Genomic DNA, 26,801 nt, shown 5'->3' with positions numbered 1-26,801 from the left:
CATGTGTGCTTTGCCACAATTAACCCATCAAAGGAGAAAGGCCCAGCAGCCATATGGACTCATCTATCCCCAATACTTCACCTGGTTAAGAGTTCTTATCCAAATGTGACCATGGTACACTTTTTCAGTGATGGGCCATGCACACAATACAGGCAGAAAGGTCATTTCTATCTGTTCTGTACTAAGCTGCAGCAGTGGGGGTTCCAATCAGGCACCTAGAACTTTTTTGAAGCAAATCATGGCAAAGGTGCTCCAGATGGAGTTGGTGGCCTCCTAAAAATAATGGCTGACAGGCTTGTCAGCCATGGGAAAGACATCCCTAAACCTGAGCTCTTATTCAATGCACTGGTGACCTCAGTAAAACTGTTCTACATCAGTGAGGATAACATAGATGAAGCCTCAAAGAACATGCCAGATGCATGTCTCCTCACGGTGCCATCAACCATGTGCATTCACCAAGTTGTTAAAGTTACCCCAGGACAAATCAGTTACCGTGATGTGAGCTGCCTTTGCTCAGTGAGACAGACCCTGGAGTGTCAGTGTTATAACTCCAAAACCTTTACCTTAGAGGTCCAGGCAACAGTTATGCTTCCAAATACATGCTCAGTAGACCTTGACTAATGAAATTTATTTCATTATTTTTTTATTTCTTTAAAATGTACAGGTACATCTCAAAAAATTAGAATATCATGAAAAAGGTCAATATTTTGTGTCACTCAGTTCAGAAAGGGTAAAAATAATAATTCCATCACACTGACCGCTGAGGCACACTTCAGCACGTCGAAATAAAAGACATTGGGTTTGTCTCTGAGAAAGAAGAGATACAGAAACACAGATGAGGCTTTGCACCCACACATAAACCTGATTAAATTTTCTTTTGTTTTATTTAAATTGTTGTTTTTAACTTATATAATATAATATATAATTATATATTATATAATATCTTATATAATAGTAAACAGGACCTTCATAAACACACTTCATAAACATAGACCTTCATAAACACACACACACTGTTAGAAATGAACAGCTAATAGAATTTTCATTTTAGTATGAAGTGTTTTAACTGTAGTGCTTTATTACTGACACATACCTGGACATCCTCCACTTCCTCCACATCAGCAACAGCTCCTGTAATCAATTTTACACATTTAACCAAATCACTATTTATTCATGTCCCTGCAGAGGATGTGTGTGTGTGTGTGTGTGTGTGTGTGTGTAAATGTAACTTTAAACTGTTAACGATAATTGATGAAAGTTTTTTAATAAACACTGAAAAGAGTTAATAAATCTCTGGGGTTTGAGAGGAAGAAGAGGGAAGCTAACAGTAACTCCGCTTCATGTCAGGCTTCTGGACATCACCCTGTCCTTCATTCATTTCATCTAAAAGCACAACTCCAAGCCTTTTATTCCTCACATCATCACTTTTAGACCTTAAATCCTCTCCTTAAGAGCCATGTAGCATCGCGGGCTAACGTTAGCTCAACTAAGCGCTTTATAGCTAGCTCTGTTAGCTAAACTACACACCGGGGTTTATCCGCTGTTGCTGTATATTAAAGTCTTTCATTTCACACACACACACACACACACACACACACACACCATCTCTCTGTGTCTTTGTAAACTGTAAGCTGATTATAAAGACACAAGCTAAGTGCTAACTGAGCTCTTCTCTTCTTACCTGGAAATAAAAATTAACAACATGGTGGCGTATGTTTCGCATATTTATTTAGATATTAAATAAAACAATAATTAATAACGAACTTATTGGACGAGGCGCAAGTGGTAAAATAATGTTAATTAAAAAAAACAGGTCAATTCCATATTTTTAAACAGCAGAGTGCGCAGTACCGGATATTGATCTGTACACCGACACGTCAATGCGTCCGCCATATTGGAAGGGGCGGAATTCGTTTATAATCCAGTGCAGGTTTGATATACAATTTGTAGTCGACCTTTATAAACTCATGCTGTAACTCTGTCTTTGTTACAGATTACCTCTTTTGCGTAGGCTCCATCCATCTGCATATCTGCTTTGACACATTTATATCTTTCACAACACTTCATTAAAAATGGAATAATGAGTTGATCATGTGCTACAAACACAATGAACATCATCAGCCATAGTGCCACATTAGTAAGTCACTAGAAATGACTCAGATTCTACGGTGGGGTAAAGTCTTCTCTGACTGTAGACAGTTACACACTGTCAGTGGTCGAGATGTGATATTTGGTTCAGTTTGGTGGAATTGCCTTTTACAGATCATCATTTTAAAGGTTTGCTTTATGTGTTTCTGTCGTTTCTGCAAACCGTTTCAGTTTTCAGTTAACAATCTTGTTATGTTGGCTTGAAAAAGCTGTCCGGCTTTGCTTTATCAGCTTATTATTATTATTATTATTATTATTATTATTATTATTATTATTATTAGGGCCCAAGCACTAGCAGTGCGAAGGGCCCTCTTGTTCTTCTAAGGATTATACTTTTTTTTTTTTTCCAATCATCCGGGCACTTTTGGGGGTCTGAACATGCTCACAAACTCATGAAAATCAGCAGACAGATTGGAATCTGCAGTCATTAGGAGGTCACTGTGACTTGGCCCTGGGCGTGGCACACACCCGTCACTGCGCCCCCTGGAAAATCTTCCTGCATAGCCTATACCCACTTGCATGTATCCATGTAAAACTTGGTACACACTTAGATCTCATTGAGCTGAACAACTTTCACATTACATGTCATTACTTCTAATCCACAGGAAGTCAGTTATTTTAAATTGTTTGCAAAATGCACCAAATGGAATTTGATATACTCCTCCTATATGATTATATGATTTTGACCAAACAGGGTCCAATATGATCTGAAGACATTGAGGATCTAAAACTGTGAAGGGATTCTTGATATCTCAAACGGTTCAGCCGTGAGGAGCCCTTAAACTTATGGCGAATAAAAGGAAACAGGAAGTGGCTAATAACTTCGGTGTATATTGTGTGATGTACATCAAACCTCAACTTTATGTTAAGAGAAGAAAGCTGATCACACCGACATGACTACTGTGAGTCTCAGTCATAGCGCCACCAACTGGCAGTAGGAAGTGTGTAACTTTTAGAAATCTAATGTATTGTCCCCTAATTTCACCTGATTTGGTTGAAAATCAGTCAGAATAATAGCAAGACGTGGCTGATGTGAAACTGTGAAGGAATTTGTGATTATTTTGAATGTTGTTGCTATGGTGAGGATTTAAATAAGGATATAATAGAAGAAAATTATTGTTCTTATATCTTAACAGTGGAAAGTCCTAATGTTTCAAAACATTTTACATAGAAAGAACAACTAGTTGTGAGTAAGTTTACTTATTTTCATGATTTTGTGTCCTGTGGTCCGATGAGACCAAGATAAACTTATTTGGTTCAGATGGTGTCAAGCGTGTGTGGTGGCAACCAGGTGAGGAGTACAAAGACAAGTGTGCCTTGCCTACAGTCAAGCATGGTGGTGGGAATGTCATGGTCTGGGCCTGCATGAGTGCTGCCAGCACTGGGGAGCTACAGTTCATTGAGGGAACCATGAATGCCAACATGTACTGTGACATACTGAAGCAGAGCATGATCCCCTCCCTTTGGAGATTGGGCCGCAGAGCAGTATTCCAACATGATAACGACCCCAAATACACCTCCAAGATGACCACTGCCTTGCTAAAGAAGCTGAGGGTAAAGGTGATGGACTGGCCAAGCACGTCTCCAGACCTAAACCCTAAGGTGGGGGAGCGCAAGGTCTCTAACATCCACCAGCTCTGTGATGTCATCATGGAGGAGTGAAAGAGGACCTGGGCTGCTCTACACATCTCACTTTTTTAATGCATCATGAACTAGTGGAGATATATACACATCTAAATATTAAACACACAAGTAAATAAATAAATAATAGACATGTAAGGTAAGCATGGCATGCAGGTAATGGCCATGGGTGGTTGGTGTTTTTGGAGATGGGGGGGGGGTGTTTTTTAGCTAGCTAGCTAGCTAGCTAGCTAGATAGATAGATAGATAGATAGATAGATAGATAGATAGATAGATAGATAGATAGATAGATAGATAGATAGATGCATGCTTGTGTGTTTTACTGTGTTCAGTCACTTTCTCTAACAGGACTTCATCCTTAACCTTTGGGTCTTGCAAGTATGACTTTGTGTCAGCTCATATAGTGTCACCCTGGAGACCAGGGACTACCGTTTGGAGGAAATGATTTGGAGCTCTGTAACGTATTTTAGTCTGGACTTATTAGATTTTTTTTTATAATTACAGCAACACTGTGGTACGAGGGTGGGATGGTTCTTCAAGACCTCAGACCTGCTGTAATGAAAATTGCAGAAAAAGTGAAAAAAATGAAAAAGTGTTAATCTGAAAGCTTTTGAGTTAATTTAGTATAAGATGTATAGAAAGAGAAAGGAAAGACTTATACCTCTTTACAGATACACAATTCATTTGGGAATTACTTTTATTTTGCCTTTAGATGCCTGAGGTGAATTTTAAGGAATAAGATGGCTAATTGTAGATAGATGGATGGATGGATGGATGGATGGATAGAGTTTTAAATGGAATTATTGGTCTGGTTATGGATGTGATTTAAGAAATATGAACAAATGGGTTGATTATTCCACCCACTCCGGATTCTGTTTTAATTTCAATGAGCAGTAATTGCTGGCTGGAGAATATCCATTAGGTTATACATGGATACTTACATGGATTACATGTCACAAACATTTCCTCTTTATGATCTGAGTAAGAGTTTCTTCCACATAATACACAAGTGATTGTTGCCCCTGGTTTTATTTATTCAGGGTTTGGACTGCACTGTAAAATGAAGACTCCTCCTTAGCATTACATGCCAACTAATCAATCTGCACAGATTACAGAGTATTACACAGATTATAAAGTATTACACAAACTAAACAGTAGAGGTGTATCTAAAGGGCAGGCCAGGAAGTTGGGGTGTCAGGCAATGAGGGTGCGGCTGCAGTACCAATTAGATCTGTGAAAATCAATGTCAAACATTTTAAACACAAAATCACACAAACTTATAATTTAATTTAATTCACATTTCAATTTTTATGTGATTAAATTTGATTTTATGTGATTAGTTTTATGTGATTAAATTTGATGTGATTTTATGTGATTAGTTTTATGTGATTAATGTAGCAGCTGATGAATTATACTTTGTAGTATATATTTTTCTGCTTTGGCAAGGAGAGAGAGAGAGAGAGAGAGAGAGAGAGAGATTTAACTTACATTTAACTTACATGGCTATAGAGAAGACAGGAGAGGATGGGAACAGAAAGAGACTTGTGTTTACCACTGACTCAAAAATCATGATCAGTAGACTGACCCTTTCTCTGGTCAGCATGATACCTCATGTAGAAGGGGTGGGGAACAGCTTGGCACTAAGCAAAGGGAGGGTTGAAGGCTTTATCATATTATTTACATTACTATGATTACCATTTTATATTACCTCATTTTTTATTTACATCACACCACAGTAACTGTATAGTGTATTGTAAGACCTTCATCTCGATTTATCACTTCAGTGTGGAGATCCTTTCTTTTCTGCCATTGTGTTTCTGTTTTTCTGTTATATACGTAACATATGTCATATAATATATAAATGTTATTTATTTTTCAGCGTTTTAGTAAAGCACTTAAAGGTTGTGAAATTCTGTAAAAATGATCTGTACATGAGTGAAACATTCTGTTTGTGTGTAAAGGAAAATTTTATACATATACTGATGACTAAAAATAATCAGAATGAGGCTGTAATAGGAACAAATATAAATATTTATTTAAGTAAAGCATATAATCATTATACAAATAAGTTTATTCATAAACAATTCTATTTATCAATATATTATCTATAATAATAACTTATGGGAATGGGGGAGTGGGATAGGAACAGAGGGATTGATTAAAAAGGGATAGATTAATAAGGGACGAATGATCTTAAGTACAAGGGTTAAGCCCTTCTTCAGGTCCTGGGGTTCACTGTACAAACCTGTAGGAAAGAAAAGAGATTTTTTAAATATTAAGTTGATCAAAAATAGAAATAAAATGATTTCATACTTACATGTGGAGCCTGAGCAATGTAGGAAAAAGAAGTGAGAGAAAAGAAGATGAAATGAAACAGGAAGAAAAGATGAAATGGGTAAGGGGAAAGACATTGCTCAGAGCTCCTCCAAAATGTCCATCATCAGCTGGACGTGCAGCTTGAGGAGTCGCTGAACTGTGGTGGCTAAGGCTGCTGGGTCACTGTAGAGCTCCAGAGGCTGAGTGAAGAGTACTTCAGCAAGCTCTGTAAGGTAATCCTATTGACAAATTCCACACACATCCAACATAGTGTCACTGAGTTTAAGATACAATCCTGAGAATTTGTGGATCGTGGCATCAGAAGATATTCAACACTTACAATAAGCACTGTGAAGTACAGCTCTGCTGCAGGCTCCCACACGTCCACGTCCCACATGCTGAAGAGCGCAAGCAGGCGCTCCAAGAAACCTCCCTTAAACTTTTGGAAAGAAAGACAAGCTTCATTAATGCCATGTCTTATCAGGTTTAAAAAATATGGAAAAAGAAAACCAGATCAAATAGACCATGTTCTGAAACTCAAACATTACTTAGAAATCTCCTGATAAGACACTTACTGGCTGAGGTTTTGAGCCATTTATAAAGTAGCTGAAGAAAATCAGCTCAAAAAAACATCCAGGAAGTTGTAGTGGTGGTCCTGCACAGAGTAGAAAAGATACAAAAATAAATTAGCTTTACATATTGGAGTCCTGTTTTCTATATTAGCAAAATCTGTTATCTTTAAACATCTGTCATTTCACACAGGCGTTTATTAGCTTACACAGGAGCTGAGCTCTGCTTTAATCGATTCCTGATTGGAAGGAGTCCTCAGGAATCGAATCAGGGCCTCGTAGGCCAACTGCACACCAACTGCATCCTGTTAAAGCAAACGAAAAAATCTCTGTAACTCACTTTGGCTATGGCTGAGAAACTGAAATTATTTCCATCACAAAAATGATACAGTCTTTCATCATTCTGAAGTCACCTGGTTGTTAGCTGCTGCCAGTCGCATGACCATCTTCTTTCCAGCCATGAACAAGAAGTTCTGGTTGTGGATGCTGGCAAGCAGAGTCTGAATATAAGACAGCACACAATATAAAAGTTAAAGCAGAGTGGACTTTACCTGCGCAGTAACAGCAGCTGAATAAAGGTTTTACTCACAGCAAACGCCTCACGAAGCGCGGGCACCTTCAGGCCGATTTCAGTCACCCCTCTGTCTGAAAGATGGCAGCTAAGAAACAAGAGATGTAAATGTTTAGTGTATATTAAACATACAATACACTGTTACATCATTAAAGAGTGAAGAGGATCGTACCAAATAAAGGGCACCTCCAACTCCTCTGGGTTAAGGCGCTCCTCACTCTCCTGCAAGCCAAATCATTAAATCATTAAAACTCACACAGTAAATTTTACAGTATCCGAATCAGGGGAATAGCAGCATATGTAGATACACATCAGGTCTGAAAGTCTGAATTACCTCAGAAGAGTAGAGCATGAAGATCATGAGTGCTTCTGATCACAGCAGTTTCATACTAATATTCTGTCACTTAGAAATAAACAGAAAAACAGGTGAAGGGTCTTGAGGTTGTTCTGTGGGCAGCAGCTGGATGTTCGGCTCAACAAACTTAAAACACACAAACACAATTAGTCACTGCAGTTCATAACATTTTGTGATGCCACAATGAATAATCCCTTACCTGAATGCCAGTGAAACTCTCCTTATCACTGGTATAATAAGGGAATCCCTGTAAAAGTCAATTAGATGAAACTCAAGATCTACAACCACATTTCACAAAAGTGCTCTTCTAAAAATCATGTCAGTTCAAAAATGTCCATTCTCTTCATCAGAGTAATAAAGACTGTGATTACCTCGCGAGTCAAGCAGTGTGTCTCTGCGCTTTCAAACCAGCAGAGCCGACTCTCTGGACCCCTCATCATTCCAATGATGTCTCTGCTTATGTCCACTGGCCAGAAATAGAGAAACAAAACTTAACATTAGATCTTGTAAAGAAGGATGTTTGTGTGTTTGTATCTCAGTTACAGCAGTGTAGAATACCTGGGAGAGGGAGGAGACTACAGACACACACTGAACATCACGGCAGGCACTGTCCGGCTCATCAGCATCGAGCGGCTGTGAAATGTAGAGCATGAAGATCATAAGTGCTTCTTATCATATCAGATTTATACTAACATACTTTACAGTAAAAACAACCTTGTAAAATCCATTGATTGGCTTTAGGAAATAAATGAAGGATTTTCTTACCAGAATGACAGCTGAAGGTTCTTCGTGTGGTTCGGTGGGCAGCAGCTGCAGGATTGGCTCAATGACCTTAACACACACACACAAACAAACACACACACACACACACACACACACAAACACACACACACACACACACACACTTAGAAAAAAGTGGCCTGTAGGTTTTAAATGAAGTTAAAATATTACTATTTAACTGACACATACCTGGAGGACAGAGGGAGTATCTGCTGATTCCTCCAGCACATCCACAGGCTCTGCAATAGATTATTTTTCTGTGACTCAGAATTATGACTCTTCAATTACACAATATCAAACTTTCCTATTAATGCATAAAAGTTAATAAAGCAGTGAGTTTGATAATTAGTTAACTTGGGAAGAAACAGAAAAATTGTAGCAGTCAGATTGTGTAAATTCACTGTACATGTGACCTGATTAAACTCTCTAAAACCTCCTGCCCCTGTCCACCACCCAAATCTATAAAAATATTATACTGTATAATTATTAAAACCTTTATACTCACTATGATATTGTGGAAATGAAACCATTAGTGAAGTTCTCTAGGTAGATACCATACACCGCTCAGCCATAACATTATGACCACCTGCCTAATATGCTGTTGGTCCCTTTTTGCTGCCAAAACAGCCCTGACCTGTCGAGGCATGGACTCCACTAGATCCCTGAAGGTGTGCTGTGGTATCTGGCACCAAGATGTTAGCAGCAGATCCTTTAAGTCCTGTAAGTTGCGAGGTGGGGCCTCCATGGATTGGACTTGTTTGTCCAGCACATCCCACAGATGCTCGATTGGATTGAGATCTGGGGAATTTGGAAGCCAAGTCAACACCTCATTCTCATTGTTGTGCTCATCAAACCATTCCTGATCCATTTTTGCTTTGGGGCACGGTGCATCATCCTGCTGAAAGAGGCCACAGACATCAGGAAATACCGTTACCATCAAAGGGTGTAGATGGCCTGCAACAATGCTTAGGTAGGTGGTTCATGTCAAAGCAACATCCATATGGATGGCAGGACCAAAAGGTTTCCCAGCAAAACATTGCCCAAAGCATGACACTGCCTCCGCCAGCTAGCGGATCACAAGGCTAATCATGATTTAGTGTAAAACCAGTAGTCAGGGTTGTTAAAAGTGACCTACTAACAGGGTCAATATTTCATTGTGGAAATAAAATAAATTCTTGACCAAGCTTAAGGATTTTATTGTGTCATTTAAACCAGTAGCCGAGTTCGCTAGCACGATAACTAGCATGATGCTAACTGTGTAAATGAAATGATTAGCGAAGTTCTCTAGGTAGATAACATACATCTGTAACTAAGTCCTTTAGACCTGACTAAATCACTAGTCTAGTCATGATTTAGTGTAAAACCAGTACTCAGGGTGTGAAAAGTCACCTTTTAAATGGGTAAATATTATATTATGGAAATAAACTAAATTCTCGTTACCCGAGCTCATCAACTCGGTTCAGGATTTTAGTGTGTAATTTAAAGCAGCAGCATGTTCACTAACAGGTGAACTATTATTAGGAGAAATATCATATTCACATTAATATAACCAATAAAGTGTTAAATAATTACAACAAATATACAAGTTCTCTCGGTAGATATGATTAGTCCAAATATTACAGTCATTGAAATCGCTAAAAATCGGCTAAAGTCCGTTAGCGTTAGCTGCTGAATCACAAAGCTAAGCACGATTTATTTTATTAAAACCAGGAGAAGGGGTTGTTAAGAATGGACTTCTAATGGGGTAAATATTTCATTGTGGAAATAAAATAAATTCTTAAACCGAGCTTAATGATTTTATTGTGTTGTTTAAACCAGTAGCCAGGTTCGCTAGCACGGTAACTAGCATTAGGCTAATTCACGGCAACATGAGGTGTCTTGTGTGCTACATAACATTAGACTGTAACACTGTCACTTTAACATGATTTATTGTAGAAACAGTGTGGCATTAAAGGATAAAGATCATCCTACCTTGAGGACACTGAGTGTGTTCAGCAGGAGCAAATTATAAAATGTAAAATATATAATTTGTAAATGCATTTTACGGACTTCACTTCCTGGTTTCCGTACAGTTCGGTTTTTCTCGGAGGTTTTCGGTAGATGACGTAAACAGGAGTTTTTTTTTTTTTAAGGTCGTATCGTCTTTAAACTGGTCCTACAGCTTGAATTCTAACTGTACAGCTACATGCTGCCTTAAACTTCAGCTATGCTTCACTCCCTGGGCTTCCGGACATTTCAGCTTATTATTATGATTATTATTATTATTTATTCATTATTGACTCTTGTTACTAGTTAGTGCTGGTTTATACTAGTTAGTGCTGGTTTATACTGGTTTATACTAGTTAGTGCTGGTTTATATTGGTTTATACTAGTTAGTGCTGTTTTATACTAGTTAGTGTTGGTTTATACTGGTTCTGAAGGTCGCAAGATTTGGATTATCTTTTGGCATTTTTGCTACACCCCTGTTTCGGATTTCTCTGTACTCCACTACTGGATTTGACTCCTACACCGACTCTACAGCGCAGCGATGATGAACTTCGGGAGGAGCCGAGCCTCAGCACCGGATGTGGATCCCGAGCCCGGATGGAGCGGACTGTACGACCCCTGAACGGTGAGTTACTGAGTTTCCTCTTTTTCCCTTAAGTATAAAGTCTTTTAAACACCGCGTTATTACAAAAACCACAATCAGGAATATCGTTTTATATGATTAGATGGTTTTGAGAAATTCTGTTCGGCTAATCTTTATTCGGCTAATCGCTTTACGTGCCCGATCAGTATGCTAAAGCTAGCGGACAAAATGGCAGACTCCAGTGAAACGAGCAGGGAAGAAGAAAACAGTGTTGATGTTTTCAGATATGTTAACATCAGCTTTTCATAAAAGTCCCAATGTTTACTTAACGTTTGTTAAAGTTTACTAAGTCAAGCCTAGGAGTGTTAGCAAAGATTAGCTAGACGGCTAGTTAGCATGTAGCTAAGTAATTGTTTTTCAGTGTTTATAGTTTTTTGATGGAGTGAATAGAATAAGTTAAAATGTTTACAATAACATGAAGTAACTTATTATTTTAAGGATTTTTCATTGTCCGTGTTTGTCGAGTTGTTAAAGCGGAGAGAGAAAGGGGCTGTGGAGGAAAGGCAGCTAGCTGAACAAAACCAATCGGTACAAATAAATGGAGCTAGTGTGGCAATGTAGAGTGCAGCTTAGGCAAAAATATCAAGCTGTTTGTTTCAATTCTGTTCAGCAAGGTTTTGTTTCTAGCTGTCGTGAATAAAATAGTTAGGAGTAGTGTAATTTACGATAAAGGGTGAATTTTTGAGAGGAGACACAATTGGACTCAAAGGGGATGTGAAGCACTGGAGTAAGAAAGTGCTAAAGTAATAGACTGTAATAGAAATGTATTTTAATCTGCATTTTTTGGGGGAAGATATTTTTAATCATTGAAATAAGTGCACAGTGTGACTAACAGTGAAGCCGTGATACTGGAAGAGCCCTGTATAACACCTATAAATGCAGCTAAAATGTAAATACTGAGTTTTTAATGCAGTGTTATAGGAAGATTACAGTAATATAACTTGTGTAAATACTTCTTGTTTTGATAGTGAGGCTTTCCTGCTGTATAAAACATACACAGTGCTATTAAAATAAAACCCCATCCCCTTTGAGGAGGCCACCACCTTCAGGAGTCCACAGCCTTCAACAGTTCCTTTGCCCCAGCCTTATTTCAATATCGACATCCACAACATTGTGGCTGGTATGTACTATGCTCCTGCCACAATGATAACTCCTGTCCCACGCCAGGGCATAAGGAGGAGGTGGGACGAAGAGGATGGCAATCAAGAAGCCCTCTGAGTAGACGGCAGCGTGTGGATCCTGATGGGGAGGTGGAGTTCATCAGGATGCCTGGACTTGAGGATTTAGAGAGTTTAATCAGTCACATGTACAGTGAATTTACACAAGCTACTAATGCTACAATTAGTCTGTTTCTTCACAAATTAACTAGCTAACTAACTCACAGGTTTATTAACTTTTAAGCATTAGAAAGAAAGGAGAGAAAAATTTACAAGGTCTCTCTCTCTACTACCTTATAAATTTGGCCATTTTAATGTTTTACATTTAACAGAAAATATTAGTTGTAATTAAACTTACATGAAACTAATTTATTGCAGAAGCTGTGGATTTGCTGGGAGAATCATCAGATACTCCCTCAGTCCTCCAGGTATGTGTCAGTAAAATATTTTAACTACACTGTGTCTGTGTGTGTGTGTGTGTGTCTTAAGGTTGTTGAGCCAATCCTGCCGCAGCTACCCACAGAAACTCACTCCACATCTTCAGCTGTTGTTCTGGTAACCAAACCTGTCATTTATTTACTAAATCTGATCTCTGGATTTTCCAAGTGACAGAATGTTTGAAAGTGTTAGTGTGAAACTGCTATGATAAAAAACACTGATGATCCTCATCTTCTACTTTTCACAGCCCCTCAGTGCTGGTGAGCTGAACAGCACCTGCTGTAATGTTGAGTACAACACTGCAGACTCCTCCAACTCCCAGTCTGGGGTATTGTACAGTGCTGCAGCTGAGATACAAACACACACACATCCTTCTTTACAAGTTCTAATGTTTAGTTTCTCTATTTCTAGGCAGTGGACGTTAAGGGATACTTCCTCGGGATGATAAGGGGTCCTGAGAGTGGTTTTTGCTGGTTTAAAACCACCAAGACGCCTTACTTTGACCAGCTGGTAATCACCATCTTTGTTACTCTGATGAAGAGAATAGATATAAATGATTATCAGATGAACACTTTTGAGAAATAGATCTTGAGTTTCAGCTAATTGTCATTTGCAGGGATTCCCTTATCAGACCACCATCGAGGACCATTTCACTGTCATACAGGTGAGGGATTATCTGTTGTGGCGTCACAAAACTTTTGTTAGTTGCAGTGACTAATTGTGTTCACTTCAAATTGTTCTCTTAAGGCTGAATATGGGAAGGTTACAGAGCTCCTTTCCTGTAACCGGGTGGAAACCATCATGGAGCCACTTGAGGATTATGTGGTAAATTTATTGCAATGTCATGAAGTCTTTATTGTAGATAGTAACTCTTGGAATTTTGTACACATATGGGTCTGCAGTGTTTTTATATATTTTTAATTTAACAGCAAACCTTTAAAAGGTGTCCTGCACGTTCCTGCATGTGGCTAAAGATGGTCAGGTGAACACCTCCACCTGGGAGCAGGAGCAGGTTGACTCTCCCCACAGTGATTCAGAGGAACAGTACGACTCTGAGGTAATTCTGTGTTTCAGACCTGATGTGTATCTACAGATGCTGCTATTCCCCTGAATGGGAGGCTGTAACATTTACTGTGTGAGTTTTAATGATTTATTGCTAATGTGTCTTGCAGGAGAATGAGGAGAGCCTTAGCCAAGAGGAGATGGAGGTGCCCTTTACTTGGTACGCTTCTCTTCACAGTTTAATGGTATAAAGGTGTAATGTATGTTTAATACACTAAGCATGTAAATCTTTTGTTTCTTAGGGACCATCTTACAGAGAGAGGGGTAACTGATATCGGCCTGAAGCTGCATGCTCTCCGTGAGGCGTTCGCTGTGAGTAAAACCTTTGTTTAGCTGCTGTTTTTGCTCAGGGAAGTTCACTCTGCTTTAACTTATATTATGTGCTGTCTTATATTCAGATTCATCTTACCTGCATCCACAATCAGAACTTCTTGTTCGTTATGGGGAAGAAGATTGTGATGCGTCTGGCAGCAGTTAACAACCAGGTGACTTCAGAATGATGATAGACTGTTTCCTTGTGCAAAATACTTTCCAGTTACTGGGCTTGAAAATGATGTAGTTGTCAAACAAATGTGGTAATGAGTAATTAAGGAATAATAATTAAAATAACAAGCATCAAAAGCTAATTTTATAACAATCACAGCCTGCTAAAAAAGGACACTTGGACATTTTGGATATTAATGGACATTTTGTGGAAGCTCTGAGCAATGTCCTTCCTTCTACCAAATTCCTCTTTTCTTCCTTCTGTTCCATTTCTTTTCCCTCACTTCTTTTCTATACATTGCTCAAGCTCTCCACACGTAAGTAGAAATTAATTTTATTCTTATTGTTGATGAACTTAATATTAAAGTATACTCTTTTCTTCCCTACAGGTCTGTACAGTGAACCCAGCACCCAAGGAGTAGTTTTAATATCCCTCATCCCTCATAGAGCGTCCCTTATCAATCTATCCCTCTATCCTTGTCTATATAGATAACTGCTAATAGTAATTAGTATAAATAGTAGCTGCAAATAATATTGTTGTAAATAAACTTATAGTTGTATAGTGTTTATATAGTTTACTTTAATAAATGTTTTCATTTGCTCCTATTACCGTCTCATTCTGATTATTTTTAGTCATCAGTATGTCTACTGTATAACTGCAGTAGTGTGAATGAGAGTACATTCCTACACACCATAAAGTCTGATCATCTTTATTTGCACTGACCTTCATCAGTGATGCTGCCACTGCTGGAGCCACCACTACTTTTAGAACATGGTTGGGAAGAAGTAGAAGACAGGGTTTCACCAATTAGAGGTTTAGGAGACAATTAGACACATATTAAGACTATTTGTACAGTCCCCTCTGAAAATACTCAATTGTTTTTTTTTATACTTTGAATACAATTTGGCTTTAAGTTCCAAAAAAGTATATAAGGCTATAGACCAGAATTCTCAGATTTCATTTCCAGATATTTACATCTAGATGTGTAAACAACAACCTGTTATTTGAAATCTCTTATTTTTTCCACAATCAAAATACTGGACATGTGACTGGTGTGTCCTGTTGCACAGATGTCCTGTGCTGACTGAATGAATGTTACTGATACTGAACAATTGGGAGAGCTGGTACAGTTCACAAAGTCTCAGAATGATTTTGCTCTCTGGTCAGCTCTCCTCATTTCTCTAGCTGGTCATTTAAACTCAGTAAAGATGAGCGTTTTGCCTAGATTTCTGTATTTATTTCAGTGTGTTCAACATTTTCTCTCTAAGAGTCATTTCGGGCTCTGTGATTGGGTCCCAGCTTGGGTCCAGTATTGAAGAGGGTTCTTGCTCCCGGCCTGACCAGCTGCACTACTGTGTGGTCCTCTTACTGCCGTCTCACGTTTTCCTAAAAGTAATTCCCTTGTCCAGCAATTATTATGAATTTGGTCCCAGAATTTTGATCCATAACTTTTTTTGGCTATAAATCTTTAAATGTTTTTCCACTGTGACAAAGAAACAGATCAAGCCTTGTCCTTTGGTTGCACTTATCAGACTTCCTCCGAGTGTCACCGGTTTGTCCGGATGTTCTGTATAACTGTATATATATAATCAGAAAGAGGACATCCTTTAAAAAGAGAGATTTGATTTGAAACCTGAACTGCTATCAGGTCCATGCTGAACACCTTCTGACCAATCCAAATCAAGTATAAATTTTAATCTCAATACTGCACATAATTATCAAATAAAAGTCTATCCAGCTGTTATCCAAAAGTCTGAAATAATGTTTCTCTTAAGCGTTTTAATTCAAATCCATATTTTGGTGTGATTTATACACAAGGGTTTGTCCATTCTGACTTTTGGACGCTTTATTATGTCCATTTTATGAAGAAACAGGAAAAGACTTTGAAAATCATCTGTCATTTTCTGATCATGTTAAATATCAACACAACTAGACTGAAATATACAGGTAAGATATGCAACTAATTGCAACATGAACAGAGCAAGATATAAACTGATATCTACTGGTTTCCTGTCAGGGTTGTGGACTGTTTTCTGGTCACTAGAGGCCCCCACTGCCTTTTTGTTGGTGTCCAGTCTCTGTCATTATGTCTAATAGGTGTCTCCTGTGCTTTGTTTAGGTTTGTGTATTTAAGTCACCCTTTTCCTCCACAAATACTTTGCTTAGTGTTTCCTGTACCTTGATTAAGTCTAGGTCAGCTGTGTGCTCTGTTTTATGGCCTTGTCCTTAAAAGACTTTGTGCATCTGGTATAGTTCTTTGTTTTGATTGATTGACAAGTGCTCTTTTGAATGCCTTATGGATTTATTTTGTGGACTAATTAGAATGACTTTTTGGAAGTATTGACTTTGTTTTTGATTAGACTCCTGTGAACCTTTTGTATGCTTTTGGATTAACCTTGTGGATTTTGGGGATTTATTCTTTGGAACTACTGTCAAGTCTTTTGAGCTGACTTGTTGGATTTGTTTTGTGGATTATTTGACCTGCATTATTATCTAATTAAAGATAAGTAAACATTTCTCCAGAACTGTGATCTGGTTATCTGCATTTGTGTTCAGCCCCTTTGATTGTGTTCAAGTTTTCTCACTAGTCCTGCCCTCACTCGCCGCCATAACCTACTGTTCCTTCATTGGACCACTTTTGATAGATACTGACTACTGCAGACTGGGAACATGCCCCAAGAGCTGCAGATTTGGAGATGCTCTGATCCAGTTGTATAGCCATCACAATTTGGGCCTTCTCCACACCCTCATCCATTTTTCTGCCTCTAACACATTAACTTTGAGGACAAAATGTTCACTTGCTGTCTAATATATCCCACCCACTAACAAGTGCCATGATGGGGAGATAATCAGTGTTATTCACTTCGTCTGTCATTGAATAAAAAAATAAAATAAAATATATATGTATATGTATGTATTCATTCAGAGATCTAGTGGAGATACTTCTATGGGTCAGGGCTGCAGGGCTGTTTTGGCAGCAAAAGGAGGACTAACAATATTAGGCAGGTGGTCATAATGTTATGGCTGAAAAGTTATATTTGTGTGTATATATATATATATATATATATATATATATATATATATATACACACACACACACACTGTAGACTGTACATAACTGCAGAAAGGACATTGTTCATATCACACTCTTCGGTGTTTAGAATAATTTATAATCACACTCTCCGGTGTCACCCAAATGAGGATGGGATCCCTTTAGAGTCTGGTTCCTCTTAAGGTTTCTTCCTCATACCATCTAAGGGAGTTTTTCCTTCCCACAGTCGCCACAGGCTTGCTCACTAGGGATGATTTTGTCTAATATCTAGGACTTTTTACACTATGTTTTTTGTTTCTTATGTTCTGTAAAGCTGCTTTGAGACAATGTTCATTGTTAAAAGCGCTATACAAATAAAAATGAATTGAATTGAATAGAATATGAATGCAGCCAGTCCATGGTTTGTACCACTCAAAGGACACAAGATTATGAAGAAGGGAAGCATCTTCCCTTCTAGCTGGTCACCAGATTTCCATGTAAGCCAGTCCTTTGCATGCAATGTTTTGACTTTGGCTCCCAGACAGTGTGGTGTAAATATATCATGGCCTTTTTTCTTTTCAAATAAGGATGTGGAGACACACTGGTGGATCAGAGAAATATAATATCTGGATTATTTATTTATTTGATATGATTTGAAGTACTATTATAACAAGCGATTAATTATAGAGCCATCATTTGAAAAAATTATTCATCCGTTACTTGTGAATCAAGCATGTGACTTAAATACACAAACCTAAACAAAGCACAGGAGACACCTATTAGACATAATGACAGAGACTGGACACCAACAAAAAGGCAGTGGGGGCTTTTAGTGGCCGAAAACAGTCCACAACCCTGACAGGAAACCAGTAGATATCAGTTTATATCTTGCTCTGTTCATGTTACAATTAGTTGCATATCTTACCTGTATATATACAGTTATACAAAGCAAAAAATAGTCTATGTCAAATATGTACAGAAGAAACTGAATTTGATTTTAGAGACTAACTAACTAACTAACTAACTAACTAACTAACTAACTAACTAACTAAATATAATCACAATCGTTTACATCAGCAAACAAAACATTAATATAAATTATGTATACACAGTGCACATACTTGTACTCAATACACTTTTGATCAAGATCAAGCCACAATTATAAGGACATCCTAATGATTAGACTGACCAACTATAGAAGAAGAATTCACATAATCAGAAAAAATAATAAATATAGCTGCAAGCAGCAATGACGGGCCCTCGCACTATGGGCCCAATATTGTATTGTATTACTAAATTTATTGCTATACATTATAGATTGATACATATGATGATATTATGATAATATTATTAATATTATACTAATATAATTTACATCATACTATTTTTCTTCTCCTGAAGTGTATATACATTTTTGGTTGACTCTGTATATATGAATTGTGAAAATGAAGCCATATTGTAAAGAAATTAAAATAAATGTGAAAGAGCCTCTAGTGGACATAGTCTAGTACTGCAGGAGTCAGGCCAAAACCATGTCCAGTCAATGGACTGATAAATGTAAACATTTGTTGTGAGCCGTTAGATCATCACAAAATCATGAAACTAAGCAGAATTACTCACAACCAGTTGTTCTTTCTATGTAAAATGTTTTGAAACATTAGGACTTTCCACTGTTAAGATAAAAGAACATTAATTTTTTTCTATTATGTCCTCACCATAGCAACAACATTCACAATATCACAAATTCCTTCACAGTTTCACATCAGCCATGTCCTGACATTATTCTGACTGATTTTCAACCAAATCAGGTGAAAATAAGGGAAAACATTAGAGATTTCTAAAAGTGACACACTTCCTGCTGCCAGTTGGTGGCGCTATGACCGAGACTCACAGTAGTCATGTCCGTGTGATCAGCTTTCTTCTGTTAACATAAAGTTGAGGTTTGATGTACATCACTCAATATACACCAAAGTTATTAGCCACTTCCTGTTTCCTTTTATTCGCCATAAGTTCAAGGGCTCCTCACGGCTGAACCGTTTGAGATATCAAGAATCCCTTCACAATTTTAGATCCTCAATGTTTTCAGATCATATTGGACCCTGTTTGGTCAAAATCATACAAATCCCCTAGGAGGAGTATATCAAATTCCATTGATTCCAGTGCGTTTTTCAAACATCCCAAAATAACTGAGTTCCTGTTAAGCAGATCCCATGACAGGTGGATGAACGTCATTTAACTCAATGAGATCTAAATGTATACTGGGTCTCATGCATATATGTTCAAGGGAAGATGAGCTGTGCAGCTATATTTCTGACAAAGTTCCAGGGGGCGCTGTGACAGCCCTGTGCCACGCCCGGTGACCAGTCACACTGGACTTTCTCATAAACATGTACACTCTCTATGGGAAATATTTGGAACATTAGGCCTTTCCACTCGTAAGATATGAGAAGATTCATTTTCTTCTATTATGTTCTCATGTAAATCGTCACCATAGTAACACGATTCAAGGTATCAAAAATTCCTTCACAGTTTCACATCAGCCATGTCTTGACATTATTCTGACTGATTTTGAACCAAATCAGGTGAAAGTAAGGGACAAAATATTAGAGATTTCAAAAAGTGACACACTTCCTGCTGCCAGTTGGTGGAGCTATGACCGAGACTCACAGTTGTCATATCTCTGTGATCAGCTTTCAATGCTTAACATAAGGTTTCGTGTAGATCACATAATGTACACAGAAGTTATTAGCCACTTCCTGTTTTGTTTTATTCACCATAAGTTTAAGGGCTTCTCACGGCTGAACCATTTGAGATCAAAAATCACTCATCAATTTTGCATTATCAATGTCTTGAGATCATATTAGCCTGGGTTTGGTGGCGGTTGTATCAATGTCTTGAGATCATATTAGCCTGGGTTTGGTGGCGGTTGTATCAATGTCTTGAGATCATATTAGCCTGGGTTTGGTGGCGGTTGTATCAATGTCTTGAGATCATATTAGCCTGGGTTTGGTGGCGGTTGTATCAATTCTCTAGGAGGAGTATATCAAATTCCATTGGGTGCGTTTTGCAAACAACTCAAAATAACTGACTTCCTGTGGATTAGACTTAATGACATGCAGTGTGAAAGTTGTTCAGGTCAATGAGCTCTAAGTGTGTACCAAGTTGTACATGGATTTTTGCAGCCTCTGTTTCTAGCCATCAGCCAGTGGGACGTGGACATCAGGGAGCCTGAGGCAGAGCGACTCTTTTTAAGGCTTTCTGTAAGTGAGGAACTTTTTTCTAATGCCATGAGACACGTTCTAAAGAACCTGCTTTAAATTCTCTGATCAATCTCTTCAGTATCATGCTGGAAATGTGTGTGTGTTTGTGTTTGTACAGAATATGCTGACAGTGCTGCTTGAGGACCTTTTCTATCAGCCTCTGGAGCTTTACAGAGATCCAGCAGCTTTAGCCTCTGCAGTGCTGAGCATCGTGAAGCAGCGTTTACAGGAGATGATGAAGACCATAGAGAGAGTCTGAGCAACATTCACACCCCTTTAACACACACACGCACACTTCTCTATCCCATTTGTCTTAAAGAGTGATCAGGACACAAATCTATTATTTGCTATTAGATATTTTAACTTTTATTAGATATTTAAGCTTTTATTAGATATTTAAACTTATCTACATTTTTTTAGTGTTCATGTGTGTGGAGTTTTCCTCTTAGTATTCTGATTATCTCTCACAGTCCAGTGATGTGTGGTAGGTTGATTGGCATCTATAAATTGTCCAAAGTGTGTGCATGTGTGTGTGAGTGTGTGACTGTTCCTTGTGTTGGGTTGGCACCCTGTTTAGGGTGTCCCCTGGTCCCCTTGGATAGGATCAGGCTCCCATTGACCCTGTGTAGGATAAACAGTTCAGAAAATGGATGGAAGGAAGATTCATACAAAGTAAAGAGTTTTATATACACCAGTCAGCCATAACATTATGAGTACTGACAGGTGACGTGAATAAGACTGATTATCTCCTCATCATGGCACCTGTTAGTGAACATTTTGTCCTTGCTGACCCCTGTGCACTGCCAAAAGCGCCAACAATGAGCACGTGGGCATCAGAACTGGACCAGGGAGCAATGGAAGAAGTTGGCCTGATCTGATGAATCACGTTTTCTTTTACATCACGTGGATGGCTGGGTGTGTGTGTGTGTGTTGCTTACCTGAGGAATACATAGAACCAAGGCAGTGTCATGCTTTGGGCAGTGTACTGCTGGTAAACCTTGGGTCCTGCCATCCATGTGGATGTTACTTTGAAACATACCCCCTACCTAAGCATTGTTGCAGACCATGTACACTCTTTCATGGTAACAGTATTTCCTGATGTCTGTGGCCTCTTTCAGCAGGATAATGCACCGTGACACAAAGCAATAATGGTTCAGGAATGGTTTGATGACCACAACAACCAGTTTGAGATGTTGACTTGGCCTCCAAATTCCCCAGATCTCAATCCACTCGAGCATCTGTGGGATGTGCTGGACAAACAAGTCTGATCCATGGAGCTTACAGGACTTAAAGGATCTGCTGCTAACATCTTGGTGCCAGATACCACAGCACACCTTCAGGGATTTAGTGGAGTTCATGCCTTGATGGGTCAGGGCTGTTTTGGCAGCAAAAGGGGGACCAACACAATATTAGGCAGGTGGTCATAATGTTATCGCTGATCGGTGTGTGTATACATAAATATATGTGTATATATATATATATATATATATATATATATATATATATATATATATATATATATACAGTGAACTCCATTTCACCACACAAACCCTCCTGTTCTCACCTACTCCTGGTTTAAGCAGAGTCCAGCTGCAGACACACTGCTGACAACAGGCCAGAATTACAGCATCAGCTACATCAGCTCCCAGCACAGTGGACTGTACTACTGCACTGCTCACAACCAGCTGGGAAACCACACCTCTACACCAACACACCTGGATGTGTTATAAACCTGCCTTAATGTACTTACACAAAACAATATTTATGTATACAAACATGGAGGGGAAAGAAAGTACACCCTCTTTCAATAACAATAACCTCAATTTGCCAGACAGTGTCCTTCACGTCCACTCCACCCATTTCAAGTACGTGATAAAATTGTTACCTAAAACTTTTATTCTAGTTTCAGTCACTTTCCAGTGAAGTTAATGACCTTAAGTCTTCAATGGGAAATCGTTTTGGACTTACATGGTCAGCCTTTCTACAGGCCTGGTCTCTCAACAAATTTGCAAGGGACAGACATTTTATTTTTCTCATTTTCTTTATTTTACTGAATTACTTCCAACATTCAAAACTGATTTTTTTATGTTTGTTAGTGAGAAGGTCATTTTATGTGAGTTTGTAGGCTTTCAAGTAAACTGCCACTCTGTGATAGCAAAAGGGGGACCAACCCAATATTAGGCAGGTGGTCGTAATGTTATGGCTGATTGTGTATGTATATGTGTGTGTATATATATATATATATATATGTAACAGGCAAAATATTGTGTTGGTCCCCCTTTTGCTGCCAAAACAGCCCTGACCCGTTGAGGCATGGACTCCACTAGATCCCTGAAGGTGTGTTGTATCTGGCACCAAGATGTTAGCAGCAGATTCTTTAAGTCCTGTAACCTTGTAACCTATATTCACTGTTTATCTCCAGCTGTATCCTCAAGAAAACAAACAATTGGATATATTCCAGTTATAATAATCTATCTATCTATCTATCTATCTATCTATCTATCTATCTATCTATCTATCTATCTATCTATCTATCTATCTATCTATCTATCTATCTATCTATCTATCTATCTATCTATCTATCTATCTATCTATCTATCTATCTATCTATCTATCTATCCCAAACAGAATGTTAAATTTACAGAGCAATAAAAAAAAATCTGAATTTTAACTGCAATGAAATGCTCAGAGGGCTAAAAGATTATCTGTGTCATCCAATCATAGGAGTCAGAGTGAGACTAAATCTGTAATAGGATGTTCATCAAACGGATGTGGATGTGACGGTCAGTTGTCTCAAAATCTGGACAAAAATACTTTTTTCCGTATTTTGTATATGCCTTGTTAGTACCTTGCTTATATTTATTCCCTGTTTATCCTTTCATTTTCTATACCTGCTTTATTCCTAATTAGGGTCACAGGGATCTGCTGGAGCCTATCCCAGCACACATTGGGCAAAAGGCAGGGGTACACCCTGGACATGTCACCAGTCCATCACATATAGACAGACAACCACACACACACAGGCAATTTAGAATTACCAAACAACCATGTTTTTGGACTGTGGGAGGAAACTGGAGAACCCTGAGTAAACATGCAAACGCCACACAGAAAGGCCCCTGCCTGTTTAAACCTGGGATTCAACAAAATTATGCAGAATCACAAAATTTCTGCAACATACACATGTGACATATCAACACATTCAGTGCAATGAAGGGAAGTGCATGGCGTGTATCCTGGTGTTGTGACGTGATGTGATGATATTTTATTATGATGATGGATTTTCTGCATTTGTCATTACTATTCCATGGAGATGAATCCACTACTCCATGCAAAATGGTGTTAGAATTTCAGTCTATAATCAGACTTTTCTACAGGCTCGGTATCTCAACAAATTTGCAAAGGACAGACATTTTATTTTTGTCATTTTCTTTATTTTACTGAATTACTTCCAACATTCAATTCAACATTCATTGTTAGTGAGAAGGTCATTTTATGTGTTTGTAGTCTTTCAAGTAAATAATAATATTTTATTTTAAACTGCCACTCTGTGATAGCAAAAGGGGGACTATATTAGGCAGGTGGTCATAATGTTATGGCTGATCAGTGTAGCAGAACTCCATGATGCGCATTTTGAAGACATCACTTATCCATTTGCCTTCAAAAATATTGGCACCCTCTCTGTACACATGCCTCCAAAAGTATAGGCACCCTATCTACCCCCTCGTATACAACATTTTTGGTGCCCTATCTGACCACCCACCTCCAAAAGTATTGGGATGCTGTCTGTCTGCTTGGGGACGAGTTTTGCCAGGGCAAGCACCACTCACATTTTCTTCAGGAAATGTAATTTATTCTTTTTTTTCTTTTAGGGCATTTACTGATGTCTTGTGCTGCATTATATTCATTGCGGCTGTGACTGGCTATGCAGTCCTTGGTGGGGCAGGTAAGATACAGTAGGAAATTACTTGTGCATTCTACTAACACCCTAAACAGAACTGAGGTGCAAATGTTTTATGTGCATTAAAATGTTCATGGTTTTTAATCACTTATCTCAATTTTGTTCAACAGCTTGGCTTTTTGGAAACCCCCAGTACATCATTCATGAGCAGAACTCTGCTGGAGGGTTTTGTGGAATTGGATCCAATATGTAAGTCTCTCGGAGTAGCTTATAGCTTCTTACAGATACAAAAGTGAACAGCTAGTGTATTTACTATTATATAAGTTAAAAACAACAATTTAAATAAAACAAAAGAAAACCATTAAAACATGTTAATCAGGTTTGTGTGGGTGCAAAGCCTCATCTGTGTTTCTGTATATAACAGAAAGTTATATATTTAAGTTATATATTTAAAGTTATATATTTCTCTATATAACCAAAGCTACAATACCATTGAACTCTTCAACTTAAATCGTTCTTAAGCTTCTTGATGAACTGAGGAGAACTCTCTTTTGGATTATTTTCTCTCTCAGTGTCTGTGAGTGTCAGTCCCAGTGTCAGTAGAACTAATCATGTAGTGTATCCGGGTTGCAGGATTTTTTCATTTATTTGTTTGTTTGTTTTTTTATTTAAAAAGCACAGAAGGTATCATTTGGGTATGAATCAGATCGTCTCTTGATATAGTGTCAAAAAAGATTACAACTATTCCAATCATGTCTAAATCAAAAGCCACTGCACCAGGCCAGAGGGGCGCCAGAACGCATATCACAACATGTAGCAGCTCCTTTTACCTGCCGGCCCAGGTGCGTGGGCCGTTTTTCACTTGAAAAGCATAAGCAGGTAGGACCCCGCTCCCATTAAGGCCCGCGTGGGCCAGTGGTGCAATGGATAACGCGTCTGACTACGGATCAGAAGATTCTAGGTTCGACTCCTGGCTGGCTCGGCTGCCTTTTAAGAGCCCAGAGGTGTGCCACAAACTCCAGCTGCCGAATTGCTGGCAGAGTAACACCTCCCACAATCCCTGTAATGCGAAGAGTCCTGTACTAGGAGGTACGCTGACTTTCTGCACCAGGAACACCAGCCCACGCTCTGTCTAGCGGCTGGAGTGACAGCTCGAGTAGCTGGATGTTCGGTCAGTGCTGGCCGATTTTGTGCTCTGCAATGCAAGGTTCCCGTGCAAAGATCTGGATGATACCGCGCCGGAGCTCAAACTCCTTGGTGGTCGAGTAAAACGCCGATCTCAACTCTCCCGGGGAGCCCTCCCATATGGTCTAGCGGTCAGGATATGGGAACTCCCGGTATGGGAACGTGACTTTATTGGATTGCCCGCAGAGCTGGCAAGGAGTTCACCAAATCGCTCAGTTAATAACGGCCGGGAACGCTTCCTCAACAGAAACCAAAAACGATCACTGATTGCAGCCAGCAGCATGTTGGTGTTGTGTTCATTTCGATTCACTGCGCAAAACGTTACATAACTGATTTGTCATCACTTATTTAATTGTAGGCTCCCCCTAAGGCTCCCATGGGCCAGTGGTGCTACCTGAAGAACGATAGTCTGGGTCAGCCGGCCAATCACATCTCACCCAGGAAATCTTTCTCGCCCAATCACATCGGCCCGTTACATCTTTCTTCCCCAATCCCTGCGCTGAAAAGATGGACAGACAACGATGGCCGCGCCCATAGCGAGCCAATCGAATCTCTCACAATTTTATCGTTCTCCGCTAATCGCAACAATGGCCCGCCCACAACAATCGATGGATCGTGCGCGCTAATGACATGTCATTCAAGTCAAATGTATTTGCATAATTACAGTGTGGCACAGAAGCGGATTACAAACGAATTACTGCGTCAGGTTTTTTGTTTTTTCATGTTTTTTTCAGTGTGGGATTTACCATTTTATTTTAAAACTTTGTTTAACCTTTATTTTAGTAGGTTTTTATTTATCTTTAACGGTTGTTGTTTACACATCTAGATGTAAATATCTGGAAATGAAATGTGAGAATTCTGGTCTTTAGCCTTATATACTTTTTTGGAACTTAAAGCCAAATTGTCTTCAAAGTATAAAAAAAAACATTTGAGTATTTTCAGAGGGGACTGTACAAATAGTCTTAATAAGTGAGTGAGTGTGTATCTCTGATAGAAACTACTATATATTAACTGTACCAAGTCAGTGTGTTTTATGAGTATTGTTCATTTCCATCAATCTAACCTAACACTAGCCTACAATCTCCACAGAAGGTTGATCTGAAAAAGAGACCTCAGTCTGGGAATTCCTCCACATCTAAGAGTACATCCCCTACCCTGACTCCATCACCATCCCCAACTCCTAAGCCTCTAATTGGTGAAACCCTGTCTTCTGCTTCTTCCCAACCATGTTCTAAAAGTAGTGGTGGCTCCAGCAGTGGCAGCATCACTGATGAAGG

General features: G+C 38.8%; 1 long non-coding RNA gene and 1 other non-coding gene across 2 annotated transcripts; one reads left to right on the top strand and one right to left on the bottom strand.

Moving 5' to 3' along the window:
• Positions 1-6,444: 6,444 nt before the first annotated feature.
• LOC131349937 (uncharacterized) lies at positions 6,445-6,982 on the bottom strand. Its single transcript, XR_009204121.1, has 3 exons — positions 6,884-6,982; positions 6,681-6,760; positions 6,445-6,544 (listed from the first exon to the last, which is right to left on the bottom strand). It is a non-coding gene; the product is annotated as an uncharacterized LOC131349937 (long non-coding RNA).
• An 18,266-nt stretch (positions 6,983-25,248) lies between these two features.
• trnar-acg (transfer RNA arginine (anticodon ACG)) lies at positions 25,249-25,321 on the top strand. The gene has a single exon. It is a non-coding gene; the product is annotated as a tRNA-Arg (tRNA).
• The last annotated feature ends 1,480 nt before the right edge of the window (positions 25,322-26,801 follow it).

The sequence above is a fragment of the Hemibagrus wyckioides genome, unplaced genomic scaffold (assembly GCF_019097595.1).
Source record: "Hemibagrus wyckioides isolate EC202008001 unplaced genomic scaffold, SWU_Hwy_1.0 Contig17, whole genome shotgun sequence".
Lineage (NCBI taxonomy): Eukaryota > Metazoa > Chordata > Actinopteri > Siluriformes > Bagridae > Hemibagrus > Hemibagrus wyckioides.
This window is presented reverse-complemented; position numbering and strand designations above follow the sequence as displayed.